The following is a 17,871-nucleotide window of genomic DNA, read 5'->3' on the forward strand; positions in this document are numbered from 1 at the left end:
TCGGTGAGGGGAAGTGAGGACCATTTCCTGCCCATGTACTTTGTAGAGGCTTCAGGAGGGGGACAAGAGTTAGAAAGCCAGGTGAACGGTATCAAAAAATGATCGGTCCAAGGCAGAGGAACCGGGGACTCTACATTAAGGTTGACATTACTGTATATGTGATCGAGGAGATGTCCCTTCTTATGGGTCGCCTGATAGCCTCTCTGGCAGAGGTCTAACGCTTGCATATTGATGGGTGAAGGGGTGAATGAATGAATGGATGAATGGATGAGTGAAGGGGTGGATGTGGGGATGGATGGGTGATTGAGGAGGGTGGATGGACGGGGGATGGATGGAGGAGTGAAGGGGTGGATGAGTGGTCAATGGATGGATTCATGAGTGGATGAGTGGATGGATGAGTGGGTGGATGGGTGAAGGGTGGATGGAGGGATGGGTGGCTGGGTGAGGGGGGAATGAAGAGAGAGGGGGAGGATGGATGGATGGATGGATGAGTGAGGACATGGATGAATGATTGGCAGAGTGGATGGGCAGGTGTGTGCATGGATGGGTGAGGAGAGGAGCATGGAGATGGATGGGTCAGAGAGTGCATGCATGAGTGGGAGGGAGGGTGGAGAGCGGGATGGATGGGTGGATGGATGAGTGGGGGGTTGAGTGGGTGGACGGATGAGTGACTGGGTGGATGGATGAGTGGGTGGAGGATGGCTGGATGGGTGAGAGGGTGGGTGGTTGGATGGATGAGTGGATGGATGGGTGGAGGAGTGGATGAATGGGTGGAAGAGTGGATGGATGAGTGGAGGAGTGGATGGCAGAGTGGAGGAGTGGATGGCTGAGTGGGAGGATAGCTTGGGTGAATGGTTGGATGGATGAGTGGGTGGATGGATGGGTGGAAGAGTGGATGGATTGGTGAGGGGATGGATTGGGTGAAGGGATGGATAGATGATGGATGGATGGGTGAGGGGGTGGATGGAGGGATGGATGGGTGAGATGATGGATGGAGGGATGGATGGTGGATGGGTTTGCAAGTGGTTGAAGGGGATTGGATGTGGTTGGGGCTCAGATGGAGGGACGGAATGAATGGTGGGGGAGTTGAGGGATGACAAGGTGTACATGATGGATGGGGAGGGTTGTGATGACTTCCTTTGCTTTCTTGGTGCCATGGGAGCTGTGGTTCAGAGTGGAAGGTATTTGAATTGTTTGGCTGCTCCCTTAACTATGTGTGGGATCTATGCATCATGCGTGTGACATTTTGCGTGACGTCCAGCTGCTACTTGAATGCGGGGCCCCCATGGGCAAGGTCGGGTTCTATGTTTTGGGTTCCGCTTGGTGAAGCACCCATGGTGTGTTCCCTATAGTGGGTTCATCATGGCTGTCCTCCCTTTGGTTCACTTGTGCATGGTGCTTTACATCCTACAATGTATTTGTTTATTTGTTGGGGAGTTTGTGAGATTGGGTTCTCAGCACTTGCAGTGTTGAAGACTAGGTACCGTTCAGGACTGGATGTGGTGCACAGCCTGAGGATGGCAGTGGCAGGGATCCACCCACAGATTGAGAGTCTAGGTGTGGCTGGGCACCGGCACACCCGTCACATTCATGTTGGAAGTGTTGTTGTTGATCTGTGTCCTGTGTAAGGCAGGGCATCCTAGTGGGGAGAATTTGCACACATTTTGTCTTGGAGGATTGTGTTTTGAGATGTGTGGTACGCCTCTGTCGTTTCGCCACACCCACTCACAGGCCTGCAGTTTGCTAGGCACTCTTGTTGTGTTGAGCATTGTTTGCCGGATATGGCCCGTGGTGTGCGCGTGGCAGTCGATCATGTGGTGTGCCGGATTCCCGAGGTTTCTGTCGGGTGGTGGGGGGCCCAACATCTGGGGGAATTCAGCTGGGGGGGGGCTCAACCTGGAAAAGTTTGAAGACCTCTGACTTAGGGGCTTGCACAAGACTCAATCTTGGACTTTAACTTCTCAAAAACGCAGTCTGATTTGAGGCTAGGATCCTGGGGACATCTAAACTGTCAGCTGGCTGTGGATTTATGGGGAGGTTGGCTAACTGAGCCAACTGGGTTTCTGGACATCTTGGTCTTTTTTTTCCTTTTAGTGGTAGGGGTGACATTGGTAAAATTTGAACAGTCAAAGGTTACTGGGTCAGGCCAGATTAGGTGGAGGAGTAGCTGGATGGGCAGCTCCCAGTGTAAAATCAGTTGACCCTGTCTCTGGGAGTACAACCATGATAAAGTCCAAAGATAGGCACATTTCTGCTATAGCGATCTCTTTGGAGATTACATGCAGGGCCTGAGCTAAAAATGAATCCAGGGTGTGACATTTGGGCTCAACAGTCGGTCTGCTGCTAGCTATTTTCCTTTTGCCCATTTTACAGATTATTGCAATGAAAAAAGCTAATTAATTATATCACTGTTTAGCCAAGTGGAGATGCACCACGCGGTTACAGGAGGAGGGTACAACCATTGGCAATGATACATGTACATTTAACGAGGAGGAAGGAGAGTAGATTCTAGAGGGTTCATGAGAAGGAGAAGAGAGAGAAGAAGAGGAGAAAGAGGGGTGAAGCATAGGGAGGGAAGAAGATGAAGTTTGGAATGCAGATGGGTATCCAGAGTGGGCAGTGCCCACGGACAGGGTAGAAAAGTGGGGAACATCTAGCAAGGAAATGGAGAGGGCGGTGGGGAAGGAAGGAGAGGGGCAGGGAATTAAAGGGTTGGGTCAGAGGAGGAGGTCAGTCCTCCCACAAGAAGGGGGACCATATAAGAAGAAAGAGCTCAGCTTTGTCCATCAAGTTATCGATTATCTTCTAATAGGAGGCAGTTTTGTACATGGCTCCTGCAGACCTATGGGCAATGAGCTTCCTTATGGCCAGACGAAGCCTCGATGGCGCCCAGATGAAGGCTTTGATGGTCTTTTCTAGTTGTCGCAGCACTAATAGAGGCATCAGCTGCGAAGGCATGCCCAGCACATAGGGGAACAGTGAGAGGGTGACCATTTTCACCCCTTGTGTGCGACCCCAAAGTGATAGGTTCAGTTGGGACCACTTTGCTAAGTCTAAGTGCATGCGATCTATGAGTGGGTCCATCACCATGTACTCTAGGCCTCTATGACCTCCAGGACTGCAGGGATAGAGGAGGGGGAAGGCCAATAGGGTGGGGAAAATGTCATATGCATATAGGTTCAGTGTTGAGGGACCTCCAGGTGTGGGTATGCCCACAATCCAATCTGACTGGTGCAACAATTCTCCTAGGGGCTCCATGGCAAGGGGAAATAGAGGAGGTGGGCATCCCTGATGTGTACCATGGCAAACCGGTATGGGGTCGGAGAGAAAGGCTCCGTAATTAACCTTCGCCGAGGGTGAATCATAGAGCCAGTGCACTCTAGAAATGAAATCCTCGCCCAGGACAAAATTCTTGAGCTTGGCAAACCTGTAGCCCCATTCTTATCCTGTTGAAGGCCTTCTGGGCGTCCAATGACAGTGCCAAGGCCTCCTTTGGTAGGGCTTGATCTAATCACTGCCTTTTACTGGGTGATCTCAATATCCATATGGATAATAGTTCAGACCTAGATACTCAAAAACTGTTGGACATTACTTCTGTGCTCGGTTTATTTCCCTATGTGGTAGGACCGTCCCACAACAAAGGCCACACGCTGGATCAGATTTTTTCTACTCTTCCTATAGGTGTAGATCCTCCTCTGCCAGTTTTGTGGTCGGACCATTTTCTTAATTCTTTTTCCTTCCCTAGTATTGCTTCAACACGGTCTAAACCTGTTGGGTCGTCAAGGCATCTCTCTAAATCCTTCCATCTTCTTACTAGAGAGACGCTATCGAACGCCTTAATTAATTTTCCCTGTCCTACCTCTGACAACCTAGAGGATTATATTGCTCTTTTTCATAAATGGCTCTCAGAGTGTCTGGAGAGCCTAGTCCCGGACAAGAAACAAAAATCTGCCAATAAGAGGACATCTGCCCCATGGTTTACTCCTCAGTTAAAAAAAGCAAGACAAGATCTCAAAAAAGCTGAAAGAGCATGGAGGCGATCCTATGATCACTCTGAGAAGCAGAATTTTAAGGCACTGACTAGAGCCTACCATAAATCAATTTGGGCAGGTAAAAAATCTTACTTGGAATTCCGAATAAATGAGGTGGAGCAATCTTGTAAAGAACTTTTTAGGGTGGTAAAAGATTTTACCTCTCCATCCGCTTATACCCCGATCCATGTTCACTCTGAATCCTGGCTGAGGGAACTGGCTGTCTATTTTGTACAGAAAATCACCATTATTCAAGATTCCCTCCAATCTACTTTTCAGCAGCACACTGTGAGTTTGGGGTGCCCTTTGCCAGACCATGGTCCTTTCTTGTGTGATTTTCCTCCATTGGATCATGCGAGCTCTCTTGACATCTTGGCAAATCTCAAATCCGGATCTCCACAGGATCCTTGCCCTGCTAAGTGTTTGGCAAATATGGCACCAGTGCTAAATGACTTGGTTAACCCCATCTTGAATTTGTCGCTCTCATCCGGGGTAGTTCCTAAGGCTTGGAAGAGCGCCATGATCCTGCCACTCTTGAAGAAACCAGCACTCGACCCTTTAGTCCATGCCAATTACAGACCTATTTCCCTACTCCCTGCTCTGGCGAAAGTGACTGAGAGGTTTGTCCACAGATCTATTTCTAACTTCATCGAGGAAAATGGTCTGTTGCATAGCACTCAATCCGGTTTCCGTGCGAATTTCAGCACGGAGACTGCGTTCCTCGAAGTCACAGACGCCATCAGGGAGGAGCTGGATGCTGGAAGGAAAGCTGTATTGGTCATGCTTGACTTGTCGGCGGCATTCGACACCGTCCCCCATGCGCTGCTCCTTTCTAGACTCTGGGACTTTGGTCTGCGGGGGACAGTGTGGAGTTGGCTCAAATCCTTCTTAGCCGACCGCCGACAGACAATCTGGGCGCCTCCTTACTCCGCCGAGATGTCACCGCTAGAAGTGGGGGTTCCCCAAGGTTCCATCTTGAGCCCCCTTCTTTTTAACATCTTTATGGCTCCTCTGGCGGTGGTGGCGGAGTCTTTCGGCGCCCGGATTGTCACCTATGCCGACGACACCCAGCTCCTGTTTGTAAGCAACAGGGATGGTCTGTTTGATGATGCTCAGGTTAGGGGTTGCTTGAGCGCGGTTTTTGAGTGGTTTGGACGTCATGGACTGAAGTGCAACTCCGACAAGTCGGAGCTGCTCTTCTTTGGTTGTACTTCCGAGCCTGATTGGAAGCCCTGGTGGCCGCAGGATATGTTCCCTCCCGCCAGTTCATCCTTGAAGGCCAAAAATTTAGGAGTTATCATTGACAGCGACTTATCTTTCGGACCACATATTTCCTCTCTCATCGGGAAATGTTTTGGCATCCTTCGGATGCTTCGTAAATTTCTCCCTCTAGTGTCCATCCAGCATAGGAAAATCATTGTCCAGGCACTGGTTGGCTCTAGGCTGGATTACGCGAACGTTTTATTTTTGGGACTTCCCAAATATTTGGTCAGGCGTCTACAAATTGCCCAGAATTCTGCGGCCCGAGCTATTTTCGGCCTTCCAAGAAGAGCTAGAGCCACTGATCTTCTTTCAACCTTACATTGGTTACCTATTGCCAAAAGGATTCTTTTTAAAACATTGACCACGACTTTCAAGGCCTTACATGGTATAGGCCCTAAATATATTTCAAAACGATTGTCCTGGTATCAGCCCTCTAGATCTCTTAAATCTTCGACCCTATCAAAAATGATTGTTCCCATCATCAAGCGCGCTAGAGCAGGAGGACGGTCCTTCTGCTATTTAGCTCCTCATGCCTGGAATGACCTCCCAATTTCTTTAAGACAGGCTTCTAGCCTGCTCTCCTTCCGAAAGGCCCTTAAAACATGGCTTTTCTCTTAAACTGATGCTGCTTTTCCCGCTTTTGCATGTCCCCTCAGTGTTATGTTCTCCCTTCTTTGGTGGGTACCTTCGATAAAGCGCCGGGATACTCCGTGGAGTGGCCGTGCGCTATAGAAGCACAAAAATAACATAACATAACATAACCGCCATCCATACAGCATGCGCCGGCGTTTGCAGGTGGTTGCATGGTGAGCGGCCTGTGTTGAACCCCTCTTGAGTGTGGTGGATACGTGATGGGAGGACCTGCTTGAGGTGGGTCGCCAGTATGCTGGCCAGTATCTAAACATCCCCGTTGAACAGGAGGATGAGGTGGTAACTGCTGCAGAGGAGGTTTGGGGAGAACTGATATTAGGGCTTTTAAGTAGTGCGAATTGACCAAGTATTATCTCCTTCCCACAAGCAAGAGTAAATCCAGGGCACTTGACGGGCCCTCCTTCGGTCTGGACTTAGCCCGGGCAGCCCTTGAGTACGTCCTGCAATGGAGGATGCTTGTGGGCAATTTGTAGCGCTCACGACCCTCCTACAAGCCATTTATAGCAGTGCTGCAGGGCTAGTGGTCCTTGCATCCTGGGGCTCCCAGTAGCGAGTTCTCCTCTCCATGTGATGCGTGATGGGTCATGTGGGCGCTTTGTAGTGCTCATGCCTCTCCTCCACTCCTAGAACAGCAGAGAGGCATGGCTTCTGGTCCTTGTAGTCCGGGGGCTCCCAGCGATGAGTTCTCCTCTCCCTTTTAAGTTATCCTCCAGAAGGGTCTGAGAACGCTTCAACCGGTAGCTGTCCAGATGGAGTCCGTTTTCACAACAAATTTGGCATGCGCGTATGGAAAGTTAACCATTCTTAACCTGGTGGTCCACCCAGCAACATTGACCCTCCCCCGGTAAAAAGTAACTTCTCAATTTTCTATTGAGCCCTAATATTCTTAGTGCTTTGTTACCTTTGGGCTTAAACATTATAGACATTCTTTAACTTCTTGAGGTATGAATAAGAAATCTGTAATTAAAAAAATACTCTCTTGTAAATGGCTACTTAATATAAATGAATGTGAAATAATACTAGTTACAATTTATTTTTCACATAAATAAACATTTGGGCTATTTAAATATATGAGTACTGGCAATCATGTCTACATCCAGACATACCAGACTAGCTTGTTATGGTAGTGTTCCTAGCATGTGTATAGTATTATAGTGCGTAATAATCCAGGAGGACCCATATATTTGGTTGGGAGTGTGCTTGGTTGTGCAATGTTTCATGTTTTGAGAGTTGGGTGTGATGTGTGTGATCCTGATACCTGGTCTAGTTGTGTTATGGTACACCTCTCACTGCCAGTACGAGTGGCACTGTTGGAGAGGTATGTGAGATTTGTAATTTCATGTTCCCTGCAGCATTCCTTCTACTTACCTGAACAATTAATGATAACATGGTGGGTGCGTTACCCTACTGATTTGATCTGAGTTCTTGTTCTGCATGCTTTTTTTGTATTTAGAGGAAATAGAGAGGGAGTCTTTGCTGGTATAAAGCTATGGTTGTCTGGTATGACTTACTGTGAGATATGTGTTTTAGGGGTTAGTCATTGTTTTGTATAGAGTTAATGATCACACCGAAGTCTGAAGCTTGTAGAGATAACTTTTCATGGCCTTTTTGAGGCAAGGCAGTTGTGGATTCCATATCGGGAGGGGAGAGACGTGGCTTAGCCTGATAAGATTGACCTCCTAGACTTGACCTGCAAAATGTGGCATTTTCCGTTCTAAAGCAGAGGCTGCATTGAGGATGTTGAGTGTGAGAATTTTACTGTAAGATCTTGGTCCAATTCATTGGGTTACTCAGGGCATTATGCACAGTGCCTTGAAATCAATCTAGCTTGACACTGGAAACCAGTGAAGTAGTAAGAGGGTTGGAATAATGTGATCCCAGGATTTAAGATGCAGGAGATGCTCAACAGCTCAGTTTCAGACACTCTACAATTTGTTTATGAGGAGTCTTGGTGCCCTTAGATAAAATTATTTGCATAATCTGTTAGAGAAAGTGCTAGGAAAGCTCTTGCTTGAAATCTCTGAGGAAATCCATCTTCGAATTTGTTGCATATTCCAAGAAGATATTGTGAAGTGTCTTTGTTGTTCCGAATTTAAGGCACCCTATTAGACAATGTTTACTATCTCTATTGAGAGTGGTGCTTTTTCCTGATTCTTTATGCAATGGCGAGAAACCTGTGCAAATGGCCAATATCCAAGTCTCAGGATTTCTATTTTGCTTGGCTTGGATTTAAGGTGATTATTGGTGATCTCATTTCTAACAAAGATTAAGTAATGTGCAAGCATGGAGGGCATGGTGGCAATGAGGCTTTGTAATTTAAAGATGTTCTGTGCGTCATCTGCATTATTAAAACAAGCAGAACCAAAGGCATGCATCAGGCCTGGGAACCGTCTGAGTCTGTTGTTGAAAAGAAGTGGGTAGATATTTGAGGCCGGAATAATTGGTTTGTCTAGTAATTACAGAGAAACTGACTGACTGGGTATATTCATATAACCCAGTCTTACCCCTTAGTGTCCAAGTGCCAGTCTTTAAAGAGGTGTGCTTTGAGCAGGCTCTTGAATGTTAGAAGAGTAGACAGTCACAAGTGGTTGCATGTTAGAGCTGCTTGTATCGCAAAATGATGTTTGCCTTTGGTTGGCAATTTAAATATAGGAGTAGCAATAACTAGAAGAAAAGATTGACTAGGGTGCCGCAGAAGGATCTACCAGGAATATAGGTAGAGATATCAGCTGTATAGGATGGAGCGAAGTTATACAAACAATTGAAGGTGAGACTTGCAACCTTAAAAAGAATCCATTCGGCCAAACAGTGGCATTGTGTACTACCTGTAGTTGATGCGAGATGTAGTTAGGGAGACTGGCATATACAGCATTCAAGTACTCCAGCTGCGCCTTAGCTATCTGTGTGGTGTGTACTATGATGTATTTGTGCTCAAAAGGCAGAGTTTTCTACAAGAGAAACAGTTGAAAAACCAGTTATGGGCAACTGTTGTGATTCGCCATTCATAGGACATATTGCCATGAAAAATAAAGACAGACATTTTAAATTTGATGTCTGCGGGATGATTAGGTCAAGCAAGAGGGGAAGATGCATGTCCTTTCAGGTTGAGTTATGGTTATGTCTAAAAATTGAAAATCTCTCAAAAACGATGTCTCTTAGTATGATGGAAATTATCTCTCATCCATTTCTTGATCTGAAATACACAAGATTGGAGAGGGGGAAAATGTTCTGATGATCTGGACACTTTAATATAGAGTTGGCTGTCATCTAGGTTTAGCACCCTGTTATGTTATGTTGTGTTATGTTATTGGCCTCTTATATAGCGCATGACTCACCCAGGGGCATCTCAGCGCTTACTTAGGCGAAAACTGAAGAGAAGAAATTATGTATCAGAGCCAAAGAGAGATTAAAATAAGAAGGCCTTGAGTAGTTTCCTAAAAACCAGATAGGTAGTGGATTTACGCAAAGATTCTGGTAAGGAGTTCCAATACTTAGGAGCGATATACGAGAAAGCGTTGCCCCCTGAACGAGTCCGTCGAATACGCGGAATCATCAGCAGTGCCCTTTCATTAGATCTCAGGTTACGGCAGGAAGTCTGCTTACAATGTTTCTTTTGCAAATATCCAAGACCTGTTCCATTAATGGCTTTAAAGGTGAAGCAGCAAATCTTGAAAAATGACCTCTTTTTCACTGATAGCCAGTGAAGCTCTTTTAGCAGGGGGAGTAATGGAGAGCCAAGGGGATGGTTTAGGACCATCCTTGCTGCCGTGTTTTGGATGACTTGGAGTTTTGCTACCAGAGTATCACCCACTTCAGCCAGTAGGGCGTTCCTGTAGTCCAGGCGGCTCACCACCATCGCCTGGACCACCGTTCTGCGATGTTTCACTGGTAGGTATGGAATGATTCTACAGAGTAGTCGAAGACTATAGTAGCAAGAGCCCGTGATGTTTTTGACGTTGTCCTTCATAGTCAGTTTGTCATCCAATTGTATTCCCAGGCTCTTCACTGATGATGAGGGGTTGGGGGCCATCCCCAACTGGGCAGGCCACCAATCGGCCAAATTAAGATTCTGTGTTTTTCCCAGAAGCATAAGCTCTGTTTTTCCTGGATTAAGTTGGAGGCAGCATTCTGCCATCCAGTTTGAGATGGCCAACATTACAGACGAAAAACGCACTTTCTCCTCATTTAGGTTGGATCCAATGGGGAAGACCAATTGAGTATCGTCCGCGTACGATATAATCTCAAACCAAAAGGTCGAACGATCTTGGCCAATGGAGCCACGTACACATTAAAGAGAGTGGGGCTCAAGCAAGAGCCCTGCGGGACTCCCTTGTCTAGCAGGAATTTTTGAGACCTAAAAGGGCCCAACATGACAATTTGCCCTCTGTCGGCCAGAAAATGTTATAGCCATTTCAGAGCGAGGTCCCCAACACCACATTCCGGCAACCTCTCCACAAGCAGTCAATGGGAGACAGTATGGAATGCTGCGGAGAGGTCTAAGAGAATGAGTATTGCGGATCCTCCCTCGTCGAGGGTTAGTCTTATTGAATCCGTGACCGCCAATAAGGCGGTCTCGGTACTAAAGCCCGGCCGAAAGCCTGACTGCGAGAGGTCCAGGATATTATTAGTCTCTAAGTAATGGCTCAGTTGTTTATTTATATGGGTTTCCAATATCTTCCCCAGCAAAGGTAACCAAGATATCGGTCTGTAATTATTCAAGACCTTCGGATCTGCTGTCGATTTTTTAAAAATTGGGCGAATATAGGCTTCCTTTCAAGCTATTGGGATAGAGCCTGTAGAAATAGAGGAGTTAAAAATCTCCTGAATTGGGGAGTCACAGGTGGAGGCAAGAAGGGCCATAGTGTTTGGGGGGCATATGTCACTCGGGGATCCTGATTTTGATGCTTGAAGTTGGTGACTTATGTCCTCCAGTGAGATGGGTTCAAAATGATTAAGATGACAACCATGCACTGACGTGAGGACATCAGAACACCCAGTGGGTCTGATATAATTAGTCCTCCTGGTAGGAAAATTATCGTATATTAATAACATTTTATTTTGAAAGTACGTCGCTAAAGAATCACAAAGCTCCTGTGTTTCTAAGGATGATTGTTTACATGCTTGAGGGGAAGCAAAGTCTTTAACAATATCAAACAGTGCCTTAGATGAGTTTCCAGCATGTTCTATTTGAAGCTGTATAAATGCGCATCTAGCCGTTTTAATTTTTTGGTGGTAGCAGGCTAAGGCTGATTTATAACTTAGTTTATCCGCCTCCTCTTTAGTTCTTCTCCATCGTCTCTCAAGGACTTTACATGAAGACTTGTCAGTTTTTAGGTCCCCTGAGTACCATGGAGCTGATTTTCGTCGGGAAGCAGGCTTCTTATTGCACTCAGGGATGACTACATCCAGAGTCTGTGTCACGGCCAAATTAAATCTGGCCAACATAGCGGAGGTATCCTGTGAGCTTTGTCCGGAGTCCTTATTATAAAGAGGGAACGTCTCCTTGAACGCTTCCCGGGTGAGCTTCTGCCAAGGTCTGCCCCTTTGTGGTTTTGAAGGATTAGACGGCTTCCAGTTGGAGTGGTGATCCGTCCATGTCAAGGTACGCGAGAAATGAAACTTTAAGTGTTCCATATTTGTAAATATAAGACCCAGCGTATGGCCTGCGCTATGGGTGGGGCCACATACCTGTTGGAGGAGACCCATATCACATAGGCTTGAGGTCAACTGAATGACATCCGGGTCGGACAGGGCTTCTCCATGAAAGTTGAAATCACCCAGTAAAATAAAATGACTGGAGGCCAGGACCTGCATAGCTATGAATTCTGTCAAATAATTGACAAAGTTCAGTTTCGGGCCTGGTGGACGGTATAATAAAGCTCCGTCCCATGTTTCTGTAGGTGACATGGAAACCCTAAAAATTCCCAATTCCACTGTTTCGTTGCTAACAGTCAATAGCCATTGGGCTTTAAGGTGATCTTTGAAAGCTAGCCCAATGCCTCCTCCCAATTTTTCCCTTCTATCCAAGTGAATGAACTTATAATTATCAGGGATAGCTAGATTAATCGCAGGACAGTTGTGGGGGCTTAACCATGTTTCTGTTAGAAAGCGTATGTCTGGGGAATAGGTGGACAGCATATCCCAGATTTCAATAGAGTGTTTTACCAGGGATCTGACATTGCATAAGATATAGCTAGGCCCACTATATGTTCCTGAGAGATCTTCACTAAGGCAGACCCTCCCTGTGGATTACTTGCTAATGATGTTGAAATGAAGGGCAGGGTTGAAAAGCCCTGAGGATCAAGGAGGTCCTTGGAAAACCCTGCATGAAATATCCTCTGGGTCAGAGGTGAAAGGTATCACATTCATGAGTTGTGATCTCTCTTTCAAAAAGGAAGTAATCTATTTCAAGGACTTCACTGTCAGCACTTGACACCGAGGACAGTCTGTTAAGAACAATATTATGTTCCACAGTTTCAAAACCTCTGGAGGTATCTTAACATAACCAACAAACCAGCGTGCCCCTCATCAATGAACCCAAGCATGCTTAGAAACCTAGGGATACCATCCCAGAAACAGAGTAAAATGATCCATTGCCATGTCTGAAGCTAAAACCCGATTGTAGAGAAGAAAGACACCCATTTCTATCCAGATGCTCTTGGAGTTGGTTCACTACAATGTTCTTAGTTACTTTTGAAAGGCAGCCTGACAATAGGGTCAAAATGACTAGAGAAGTGTTGAAATCCAAGTTGAGTTTCTTTTAGGAGAGGGGTGACTAAACCTTCCTTCCAAGAGATGGATAGGTAAATCAAAGAGGTAACAGATGACTGAGAAGATCAGTACAATTTTTTTAAATCCAGGTGGGGGAAGTTCCAGCATATTTGAGATCAGTAAGGAGCTCAGAGACTCCATAATTAGAAATTGCTGACAGAGAAAAATCAATGGTACTTTCAGGTTCAAAAAGGTGGCTCACGGTTCTGGGGAACTGTGGTAGAGTACACATATGCTTTTTCTATTCATGTCAACTTTGTTGTAAAATGTTTCTAATGATCAAAAAAACTATTGCAGGCACAGAACTTGAGCTTGAAGAGGGAGTAGTAAGCATATTGACCAATATGAAAAAATGTCGTAGGACAGGTGTACAAAGCTTTTTTTGCGGTTGCAAAACAGGCCAAATTGCAGAATCGTCATGATGCAAAGGCAAAATAGCATTTTGGTTTGTATGAATCTCAATTTGAGAATCGGTAAAGCATTAAACTTAATCGTTTCATTTTTTTATTTTTAAATGCTTCCCATTTTCCAATAATAAAAATAGGTTGCATTTCATTTCCAAAAAAAAGATTGTTTTATTGAAAAACAATCACAGACATGGTGATATGCTGACCCCAGCAGACCTCTTTCCATGTGATGCCCATCATTCCTAATGGGTCACAAACTGCAAGGTACCTCATTAATATTCATGAGGTAGGTCGATTTGCAACTCACTTGAAGTTGCTGTTTAATATTTGTACGTTTTCTTAAGTTGGGAATTGTGATTTCCTAATTGCGATTTGGTAAGAATCGCTATAGGGAAATCGCAATCTCTACTTTCTAGGTCTCGCCTAGGCAGCGCATGCGCTGCTTCAAAAAGACATGTAGGTTATAGGCTTAAAAAAGCCCAACTTTTTCATTGGTTCCTCCTACTGTCCTTTAGAAATGCTGGCTTATCATTGGTGAATACACTTATTAGTCCTTTCTTTTGTTCCGCCCTAGAGACTGGCCCTGCTACATGAATCCTTTCACTATGGGCAATATGTTTTCCTTCAGTGCACTGCTTTGTTTTTCGTTCTGTCCTCACTGCTGCTCCCACTTCACTTAATCCCCCAGAACAAAGCCTCACACCCCTAGCAGCTGCTATTCCCTCCCTCTCATGGGATGCATCTGCCTTCTCCTCCGTACATCCCCAGCCTCCCTTAACGTGACAAGGAAGCTGAATCTGTTTTAATCAATCAACTACTGCCTTGTTTGTACTGTGCATTCCAGTGTAGTCCAGGCTATGCCCGGACAGTTTTATGCCTGGATGTCGAATACCCAAAACACCAGAATTAACAAAAGTGACGTCATGTGTCCTTTGATTTTCTGATGACAATGAAAGTTTTACTTCCTGTCTCACACGTCCCTTACCCTCCCTAGAGTCTCCCATGTACTGCTGAAGGTCTGAGGACGGACAAAGGATGAACACTACAGAAAGTAAACAGGACTATTAGCACGTTTTACTTCCGGTTTCCTTTGCCGCCTTCTTGAACCGGTGGAGCAAGGGCCGAGCACTAGCCTAGTTGCTATCCATGGGCCTTTGTAGGTGAGAGTTCTTGTGGGAAGTGTGAATTACAGCAGCAGCCCTTGGAGGCTTTCGATCCCACTTTTGAGCTGCCAGAACCGCCAACATGGACCCCAGGGTACGCTGTCAGGAGGTCTCATGTCCTCTCTGGCACCACCAAAGCCCTGCTCTTTTACCCCCGGTGCATTCTAAAACTTGGTCTTGCTTTCACTAATGGGGTTGACGAGGGATGTTGTAAAGTCGCCCTTCTGTAAAACTGTTGCAATAACTATAAATCTTTTGCACCACTTCTGAACCTTTTCCTCACTCCAATGAAGCTTTGGTGCATTGTATATGCAGTTGTGCATTACTGATTTCTTCCCAGAGCGGCTCCCTTCCTCGGTCTGTCTCACACAGGCGTCCACTGATGAGGCAGAAGTGCAGTGGAGAAATGTGCTGGGAGGGATTCAACTGTAATTTGTTTTACAGTTTTATATAGCGCAAACTCAACCCGAAGGTACTGGAGTGCTTCACATGAGCACCAGTTACATTAAACAAAGACACATTCATTTTTGTTAGGCACGGGGAGATTAATTGATTTGCCCAGAATCACATGACAATGAGCTAGCACAGAGACTCGTTTCGCAGTTACGAGGTCGGCAGTTTTGGTGGTTACGCCACATCCTAGTAAACTACAGCTCCCGGAATGCAGTGTTTGCAGCTAACACACTAAAGCGGACGCAGAGCTAGGTAGCCTAGAAGTGATATGTGAAAAAATGCAGTGTGCTGTTGATTACCAGGGATGCCTGAAGGTTCCAGACCTGGCATGAGGCCACTTGGCCTGGGGGCCTGAAGTAATCCAGACGCCCCGGGTAAACATAGGCCTGTGCATCAGCGGAAGCCCTTCTGATTAGAAGCTGTTAACCATTTTGTCCACATCCCGCTGGAGGTAGTTTCACAAAATAATGTCATTCAGAGGCGCTTGCTATCCTCAGGATGTTGAACCAAGCCAAGGTTGGGACTGTAACATGGTTATCCATTTCCAAAGTCAGCAGCTCTGAACGTCATTCTACAGCCTGTCCCCCTTCCCTAGTGATGACATCATTGGAGTCACAAAATCAAATATTTGTGATGTCACGTGAGGTCATAAGCACTGTACTGGTTAGGTTGTTAGGAGTGGGTATTTAATTGTAAATATGTACTTTTTCAGTGTAGGATTGAATGAACACTTACCGTCCTCCAGTTGAAGTTAACTAACGTAGCTGGTACCTTATGTCAATGGAAGGGATTTTTTCTTTTAACGGAAATAATAAACCACAGCTTCTTCCAGTGAATGTTATGGAATTTGAAGGAAATACACTTATGTCATTACCTATGCTCTACTTACAGGCCAGGATTGTGGCCTCAGGTCCTGTGCTGAGTGCACAGGGCACAGCATTTAGTGTGCATTCAGGGCTCTCTTCTGCGCATTAAATAAAGGTCGAAGCTTGCAAGCTTGTCAAGCGCAGCATTCTGCTGTTTGTCACAGAGCCCCCCTCTTCCTCTCTGGGTGTGCTATGTACTCACTGTATGCAGCCCTCTCTCTGTGTGCATCACAGCACACACCATTACCTGTGCTTCTCTACTGGACTCTGGGCACACATAGCATGGCCTACGAGGACTCATTACAAAGTCTGTGGTAATGCCCGATGCTGATAATGTCCTGTGTGCAGTACAGACCGGGCACAGTCGAAGTGGGTAGGCGCAGGGCATGGCTTGAGACCATGCAGCATACATGCATGCAGTCTCCTACACAGGCGCTCCTCCCTACATACATACACTCGGCGATCACGCTTCCCAGGTTACCCCTTGTAGCCACCTTTTACCGCACTTCCCTTGTTTTCTTTAACATGTTTTTAGTGTTGGTGCCCCTTTTATCAGCCTGTACCACAACCCTTGCACCCGCCTAGGTGCTCATTTTTTACACAGAGGCGCTTTCTCGTTAATATACACTTGTAGAATGAAGTTTTGTTTTCTATTCGTGATTTTAGCTCACACATATAGTCCAGTCCATAAAAATAGTCTTCAACGAGCACCCGTAGACAATAATATTTTTTTCAAATCTTGAATATTCAGTGATATGACCACCGAAGGCCCTGATTTTATATTAAAAACAGAGCTTTGGACTATGCCATTTCCCGTTGAAAGGCAATATTTCTCTCCATGTGTTCCCATACCTGGCGTGTAACGCAGTTTTGTGCTTACTTTCCCTTCATGTTAAAGACCAGTAGATATTTCAGCACCCAGGCTAATGTGCTGCATAGCTAAATAAATATAAGATCCCAAAGGCGAGACAGATTGCATGGCAAATGCTTGTTATTAAAGGGGTTTCAAAATGTGGACACTCCGTCCTCAACCCTCTGCTTCACAGGAGACTCTGTGGATCTCCTGAGACAATAAACACCTCCAGCACAGACACGTGGTTGTCAGGCGCAGCCATCCATCTTAATTAAATGCTACATAACTTCTCTGACTTCCAGGAAATGATAACCCTGGTAGTTTAATCAATTCCCAACACTGATTGGTTTAATATAAACATGTTTGCAGTATTTCTCTGTATTAAAATTTTATTTTGCTTGTTTTCCCTTTTCACCCATAATACCAGTGCACTTTGTACTGTTAATTAATGTTGATTTTGGATTACTGCTTACAGAAGGTTTGCATGACGTCCCATCTGACTAACTGGTGCTTTAGTTGAGCATTTTAAATGTATCAGTAGGCTTGTGTGTATGTCTTTTTATTCATCTGCATGTTTGTCTGTTTCTGTTCACGTGTATCTGTGTGCTTACCTGGATGTCTGTTTGTCTAATTTATGGCCTTTGTCAACAGGGCAGTCCGCTATTCTGCCCAACACGTATGGATACATGCATCAAAGTGAAGGCGCTGCATATGGAATTGGTGGTTTGTGCTGGCGTACTTTGCTTCCGGGCAGCAGAGGCCATGGTGCTGCAGAGCCATCAGTGTCATGCCCTCCTTTATGAACACCCACCTCCATCAGCCCTTCATCCTGTCTGCATGGTCTCGTGAGTAGCATATTGCAATAGTGCCTAAAAGCAGCACAGGATTGATTATATCAATATGCCCTCTCTCAGTTACGTTACAATGAACAGATACACCCCCAGCTGATACTGACACATTTATTTTACAAATAGTCTCTGCTTCTTTGGTTACTTTTGGCCAATCAGTCTCTAAGAGAGCATTTTGGCAGTCAGCCCCCAGCTGCTCCCTCACTCCTCCACTGCTAGGTAAACTACATTCCCATTTACAATGCCAATGCGAGACCTATTGCATTTACAATGCTTGTTGTACATATGGCCTCTTGACAGAGGATGCTTAGTATTTTTCTAAACTTCCTTAATAGCTTGCTTATAGTGTTACAAACAGGCTAAATAGCTCCTCTTGTTCTGTGGGTTATGGGGGTTGGCCAATTTCACTTCCATTCTCCATTTGGGCTGTTTTAACTGTTCTAATTCATAAGAGCACCTTGATGCTTTATTTGTTTGGTTTCTTTTAACCGCATGCGTGCGGGCGGAATTCCGCCCGTACGCTGAGATTTACTCATTCGCATGTTACGTGACGAGCTGGGCTCGT

At 45.6% G+C, this 17,871-nt stretch overlaps 1 long non-coding RNA gene across 1 annotated transcript in view; it reads left to right on the forward strand.

The window, feature by feature from the left end:
- The first annotated feature begins 17,171 nt into the window (after positions 1-17,171).
- The window catches only part of LOC144823250 (uncharacterized), a 36,414-nt gene continuing 35,714 nt past the window's right edge, over positions 17,172-17,871 (forward strand). Inside the window, exon 1 of the long non-coding RNA XR_013608758.1 lies at positions 17,172-17,303. This is a non-coding gene — a long non-coding RNA (uncharacterized LOC144823250). The remainder of the gene's footprint in view (positions 17,304-17,871) is intronic.

The sequence above is a fragment of the Lissotriton helveticus genome, chromosome 3_1 (assembly GCF_964261635.1).
Source record: "Lissotriton helveticus chromosome 3_1, aLisHel1.1, whole genome shotgun sequence".
In the NCBI taxonomy this organism is placed as follows: domain Eukaryota; kingdom Metazoa; phylum Chordata; class Amphibia; order Caudata; family Salamandridae; genus Lissotriton; species Lissotriton helveticus.